Source organism: Echinops telfairi, unplaced genomic scaffold (assembly GCF_000313985.2).
Source record: "Echinops telfairi isolate 266 unplaced genomic scaffold, ASM31398v2 ScPeMD7_21;HRSCAF=78, whole genome shotgun sequence".
NCBI lineage: Eukaryota > Metazoa > Chordata > Mammalia > Afrosoricida > Tenrecidae > Echinops > Echinops telfairi.
The window spans coordinates 8724150-8731684 of NW_022103918.1; the positions used below are offsets into that span (position 1 = coordinate 8724150).

The 7535-nt window shown below is 38.6% G+C and overlaps 1 protein-coding gene across 1 annotated transcript in view; it reads right to left on the reverse strand.

The window, feature by feature from the left end:
- ST8SIA1 (ST8 alpha-N-acetyl-neuraminide alpha-2,8-sialyltransferase 1) overlaps window positions 1–7535 on the reverse strand; it is a 165854-nt gene that overhangs the window by 139475 nt on the left and 18844 nt on the right. The window lies entirely within an intron of this gene.

Here is a 7535-nt window from a genome sequence, read left to right on the forward strand (position 1 = left end):
CGGGGAAGGAGGGGAAAAAATGAGGAGCTGATGCCAGGGGCTTAAGTGGAGAGCAGATGTTTTGAGAATGATGAGGGCAATGAATGTACAAATGTGCTTTACACAATTGATGTATGTATGAATTGTGATAGGAGTTGTATGAGCCCCTAAAGTGAAATTTTATAGATACTATGGCTTTTTTTAATCCTGAATAATTTTATAGTTTTCAATTTGCATACAAATGGGTGTCAGTATGCAAAAACAACACATCTTTTTTTCAACATTTTTATTGGCACACAATTTACATATCATAGAATTCAATAGTTCAATCGTTCAATCATATCAAGGAGAATTGTACAATCATTACATCAATTTTAGGGCATTCACTGCCCCCCATGGTTAAATCACCTTTAAAATGAGATGTGCAATCACAATGCGTCTAGTGCTCCCTCCCACCTCCCACCTTCATTATTTACTTCCAAAATCCCCTTTCCTTCCCTATCAGATCCCTCCCTCACCTCTGTATTCCCTATATCCCCCTGTATCAGTTAACCCCATAACACCGAGTGTGATGTTTTCATAACATTTAATTAAATGTATGTATTAATATATATATATTGATAATGCTGAAAGTAAAGAATAAAAACAAAAAATTTATTCCTGAAATTAAAAATTCAGGTGTTATAGGGTTATTATCATTATGCATCCACTCCTCCTGTGCTTCACAGCTGCAAAAACCAACAGAAATCAATAAAAAACAAAATCACACTAAGGAGATAAGGATAAAATCATAATATAAAGACAACAACACAAAAAATGTGTAAAAAGGAAAACACCCCCATCATCATTCAAAAGTCCAGGGAAGAAATTTCTGTCATTGAACAAGTAAGATATTTGCACCCAGAATAATTTCATGTGGGTCTATTGGCCAAGTATCGAATTTGATCCAACATAATCAAGTTTAGAATTGTCTCTGCCGGATAGTAAGGTTGATCTCGACTCTTACCTGTGGCTACCATGGATCTGCCAGTGGCTCAGTCTGACTAGATACTCTGCAGATAGGTTTGGGGCTCCCACCGTTCCCCATAGCTCTCCACAAATTGGGTGTTCATAATTTTACCTTCGATGTATTTCTCTTTACCATATTCAAATTTTGTAATTATCATATTTGGATCACACAAGCTGGTATGTTTCTTCTGTGTGGACTTAGTTGACTCCTCGTTTGAATGGCTACTTGCTTAAATACAAGCCTTTAAGACCCCAGACACTATTCAGATTGATCGCCGGGCAACCATCTGCTTTATTCACCACACTTTGCTGTAGCACCCTTATTTTCAGTGATCATTTCATGAGGGTGAGTTTAAACAGGGCCATGATGTAAGAACTGATTGTTCTTAAGTTGGAGCTAGGATTTAGTGCGAGCCCAAAACACGTTCCTAGCTCTATGCTTTTTTTTTTAATTTGCTGTAACTTGGGACTTAATACCTATGTTTTATCGTTCCATAGTTCAATCATGTCAAACACAATTGTACAAATACTTCCATAATCAGTCATCAAACATACTTTTCCTTCCTGGACTTCTTGACATCATCTCCCTCTTATCTCCCCCTCCTCCCCATCTATATCCCTCTTCACCACAAACCCTTGTTATATTTTCTTTCCCTATAGGCTCATAGTCCCTGGGTTTCACTTACCAACGAACAAAGAAGCACACAACACAGCTTCAAGAGGGTGACCCCCCAATGGTGGCATACCTCTCAGATACACCCTAATGTGAACAAGCATAAGCAAAATATTACAGAATAGCCATCACAAGATATCCAGAATAATACATATCTTAATACAGCATAACAGGGTGTTAATGCAGCAAGACCCTGTCTGTCTGCAAACCAACAGTATAACCGCTCTTGGGACAGCTGTCTTCTGCTCTGCCTCGAAGATCCAGGATTAAGTGCCACAGTGTTCTACATCACCTGGCCTGGAGTGGAAGATGTGTGTACACTGGCACAGGACTGGCCCTTTACCAGGCTGCCTGATCCCCAGCCAGAAGCCTGGGTGGTCTGCAAGCTTGAGCTTGTGCCCATTCTGCTGCTTGTACCTACTGCAGTGGATGCATACAGTATTTGTCCTGCTGTGCTTGACTAACTTCACTCAGCATAATGTCTTCCAGATCCCTCCATGGGTGTTTCATGGTTTCAGATCTAGTTTTTAGGAGTGCATAGTATTCCTTTGTGTGTGGACCATGGATTTTCTTATCCACTCTTCTATTGATGGGAATTTAGGATGTTTCCAGATTCTTGCCATTGTGAACTGTGCTGCGATGAACATGGGGGAGCAAACATCTGTTCATGATCTGTTTCTTATTTCTTTTGAATATATGCCCATTAATAGTATTGCTGGATCATACACTTGCCATCTGTTTAATGTATTACCATGTTGTCTTTCACGGTGGTTATATATATTTACAAGTCCACCAGCAGGGGATTTGCTATTTCACCACACCCTCTCCAACATTTGTAGTTCTATTTTTGTTTTTTGTTTTTCTTTTTTTAATTGGGCTATAGCTACAGGCGTTAGGTGGTTTCTGGTTGTTTTGACTTGCATTTCATGGATGGTTACTGACTTGGAGCATTTACTCATGTGTGTATTAGTCATTCAAATGTCATCCTTTGTGAATTGTCTTTTCAGGTCTTTCGCCCACCTTCTCAGAGGGCTATTAGGGTTTTGTTGTTGTTGTTGTTGTTGTTGTAAGCTTGTAAAACTCTATAGATCATAGTTATTAGTCCTTTTACTCTGTTGATTCTTTCCATTGTTCTCTGTTTTACTTCATTTATCTCTGCTCGAATTTTTATGATTTATTTTCTTTTGCTATTAGGGGGATTATGCCGTGGGCTCTGTTCTAGCTGCTGGAAATGCTGAGTTAAAATGCTGACCATATTTCTTTCCTTTTGCAAGTGTGCATTTATTGCAATAAAGTGCCCTCTGATGACTGTTTTGCTGTGTCCCTTAGGTTTTGATATGTTGGGTTATCATTCTCATTGGTTTCGAGGAACCTCTTAATTTCCTCTTGAATTTGGGCTAATACCCATTAGTTTTTGAGAAGGATTTTATTAAGTCTTCAGGTGCTTGTCATTTTTTCTTGTTGTCCTTCCTGTTCTTAATTTCCAACTTTATGGTACTGTGGTCAGAGAATGTGTTCTGAATGACCTCTATGTGTTTCCATTTTCTCACACTTGCCTTATACCCCCAGCATGTGGTTTATTTTCAAGTATGACCCATGTGCACTGGAGAAAAATGTGTATTTTTTTTATGTTGGTTTGAGAACTCTGAAAATGTCTATTAGGTCAAGTTGTTTGTGTTGTTCATATCTTCAGTTTCTTTACTGGATCTACCTATTGACCTTTCTTTCTTTGAGAGCAGTATATTGAAATCACCTACTAAAATTGTTGATCTGGTGATTTCTCTTCGCATCTCTTTGAGAATTTGGTTAACAAATTTCAAGGATCTTTTGTTGGCTGCATATATGTTTATGATGTTTATGGGTTCTTGGTCTACTGATCTCTTGAGCATTATGTAATGCCCATTCTTATCTCTCATTATGTCATGTGCCTTGAGAACTATTTTGTCCAAGATTAGTATTGCCACCTCTGCCTTAAAAAAAAAATACTGCCATTAGCTTGGTAAGTTTTTTGCCATCCTTTGACTCTCAGTGTATTTTTGTTTGTGAGTTTGAGATGTATTTCTTGAAGGCAGATTTATGGATTTTGTTGTCTAATCCAGTCTGCTACCCTTTGTCTTTTAATATATGCATTTAAACCATTAACATTCAATGTAATTAAATCTAAATGTACATTAGGTGCTGTCATCTCATACTAATTGTGGTTGGTATTTTCCTTTCTTCCTTAAAGGATGGTGTGTATATGAGAGGAGCTTATTCTTGTCTTCATATCACCATTGGATATGTAATGTTTTGAGTACTGTTTTTAGTGTGTTGGTTTCTGGGTGGTGTTACACCCTATGGTGGTCCCACGCTTGTGTACTGTGGTTGTTGGTTTTCTGCCCATAAAGAACTGGAAAGTAGTTTTTGTAATGCTGTTTTTGTTTTGTTTTTTATGAGTTCTCTGAATGTTCCCTTATCAGATAAAACTTTAATATCTCCTTCAAATTTGATGGAGACCTGTACCACACAAAGGATTCTTGGATTGCATGTTGCTGTCTTTCAACATTCAGAACACATTGCTCCAAATCCTTCTTTCTTGCATGGTGTCTACGGTGAAGTCTGAGCTTATTCTTATCTGTTTACCTTTATATGTGACTGCTTTTTTTCTCTCTGGCTGCTCTCACGAGTCTCTCCTTTTTCTTGAAATTCTATAGTTTGACTACTCTATGTCTTGATGTGTTTTGGAAGGTGGTTTAATCTAATTGGTGTTCTCTCTACTTCCTGAGTGGTTATTGTCTCCTCCTTTGTGATATTGGGGAAATTTTCTTCCAAAAATTCCCTTACTATTTCAACTGTAGGCTTATTTATATCTTCCTGTTCAGGGACCCCAATTATGTGAATGTTATTTCACTTCATGGAATTCCACATTATCTTCAAGCTTTCTTCAGATTCTTTTGCTTTTTTCACTGTTTTTCTTGTTTGCTGAATTCTGCTTGGTTAGCTTTGAGATTGCTGATGCAATTTTTCATTTCTTCCATTCTATTGTTGAGATCATTTACCTTTCTAGTTCTGCTACATCATTCCTTAACTCCTGGATTTCCCTTTGGTGTAAGGATGCTAGTATCTCTATTTTTTCATTCGTTTTCAGGATTGATCCCCTAATTTCTTGTATGGTCCTAAATAATATTTTTATGCATTCTCTCTCTGGCAGTTTGAGCGCTGCTTCTTCTGTGTAAATTGTTGGGTTTGGGTCATCTTCACTAATTGGCTTTTGTTTCTATAGAATTTTTACGTAGTTGCTGGTTCAGCTGTTGATTGCATCACATTTTGGGTGAGCTGATGGTGAAGCATAATCATCTGGGATGTGTAGTGGGGGAGGGGTGGCTCTTTAGGTTAGAGGAGAATCAGATAGTTGCTGTAAAATGTACTTAGTGTCCATGAGGAGGGATGGTTAGTTGTGTGAGTAGGATGACTGAGTTTAGGTGCTTGGGAGTAGGTTTTAAGTGGTGGTATTAATCATAGGAAGCCTTCCCTTATATATAGCAATTTTTAATGAGTTGGAGAAGAGGGTTATGGGAGATGTGCTTTCACTTGGTAAGGTAAAGGAGATTGTGTGTTGCTGAGGTGGAGGGAACCGGTTCATGGTTGGGATAGTTATCATGGTTGGGGTAAGGGCAGAATATAATTAATCTACCAGAGTCCCTTACCGACCTTATGTATTATGTAGGGAATGTGCAATCTTTCCATCATTGTACTTTAGAACAGTGGATTCCTGAATAACTCAGAACTATCCACTCCTTACACGTGGTTCTAGGGTATAAACAGGCTATTATAGTAGATACACCAGGGAAAAGGGGCTTCTGATAGGAGGATGATGTAGCCTATGGCAGGAAAACCTCTGAGAAATCCAGTTCTGTTTCCTCTGGTGGGATGAGGAGTTTTGTGTTTCCTTTCTCAAAACAAAATAGGAAAAATTACAGCAACCTCCTGAAACCCACTGCACTATGGATTCCGGCAGCACCTCTGTTTCCCAGTGCTGGATCACTCTCCAACGAGCTGGGGTTATTTATCTGATGAACCACCAGGGGAGGAAGCTGGGCCTTGGCTAGGGAATATCACCAACGAGAACTCTACTCCGCAGGCTACCAAGACTTCCAACATCCAGTGCCTCCAGAGACCATGAGAGCATCCATGGGATGCCCCTGAGGTACAGACTGTCCCAGACCACTTTCCCATGAGCGAGCCACCAAACAGGGCATGGAGGGGAAGGAGAAGAAGCCGGGAGTTGTCAATGCACCAGAAAAGGAAGCAAACTGTGGGAAGATGCTGGGAAAGGGACGGTGCACCAGATGAGCACAGCTGCCCTCTCTGTGGAAGATCTGACAAAAGAACCCTATGGTGCTGCAAGACCCAGTCTCACATCCCACTGCCCCAACACAGCTACCTCACCCACAAATCTGATAACCCCACAGTGAGCTCTTCATGTGGGCGATCCTACTTTGGTGCCATCTTCCCAGAACACCTGAATCTTTTTTTTTTTAATAAGAGAGTATTGTTTTGTATTATACAAACTCAAAGAAGTATGTATTTCTTGATATGTTAGGGGAAGATTGGGAAGGAAGACATCAAACTATTAAATAATTCATTTTTATTTAATCAATATCTATAAATCAGATATACATCATATATAACATACATATAAATATGTATAAATGAGTTATAATAAAGTAGTTATAAATTATTATGTAATGTGTTTTCCATAAATTTAACAGCCTATATTCACAAACTCTTCTTTTTTCTAAACAGTTTTTGAGGATCAGGAGTCCAAGAGTGGTTTAATTGGGTGGTTCTGACTTGGGGCCTCCCAGGACGCTGTAGTATGGACTGGGACACCCTTTATCTAGAGCTTTATCTAGAGCTTCCAAGTTCACTGATGTGCTGTTGTGACCTCAGTTCCTTGTTGACTGTTGACTAGATACTTCAGTCCCTCACCATGTAAGGCTCTCCATCAGCTGCTTGCATACTTCCATGAGCTGACAGCAGGTTTCTCCCATAGAAAGCAATTCAAGACAAAGAGAAAGAGAGGGGCCCAAACAGAAAATACTATCTTTCTATCATTCAGTAAGCTAATCACTAGAGTAGCAGACCATCATTCTACAGAATGATAATGAATAATGAATAGAATTATTTATTATAAGTGAATCACTACAGCCAGGTCACACTTAAAGGAAAGGAACTACACAAAGCATGAATACTAGAAGACAGAGGTCACTGGAGACCCTCTTAGAGGATGTGTACTACTATATATAATGTGCATATGGAGGTGCATATTAATGGTTATATATATGAAAGTACACATCAACACATAAGATTATACATCCCAATGGGTTTGAAATGATCACAGTTTCTGCCTATTTTCCTGGAATAATTCTAATATTTCACTCTTGAATGCCCCAATTGGTATGACAAATTTTACTCTCTGAATAGGAAAATGTCTGGAAAGATACACATCAAATTAATGTGCCTTATGATCTCACTTTTATAAAAAGACAAGAATAGTGCCTGCACAGAGACTCACGTCCACTAGGGATTATCATGGGTATTTGGGTGAGGAGGGAGACTAGAAATCATTTTCTAGGTACTATACATTCTATTTGTGGAATGAGAAAGTCAACCACAAATGTGGTGGAGTATGTACCGATGTCATTAAGTTATATATAAGAAAAAGGCTACTTTGGTAAGTGTTATGTCATATATAACTTTACAACAGAAATACAACCAGAAGATAAATGTGTGCATATACACAAGGAGGTTTCAAAAATCTAGTGGGCAAATTCCATCATCTTTTAATTCTATTTTTCTATGAACTTTTGAAGGTTACACACACACACACACA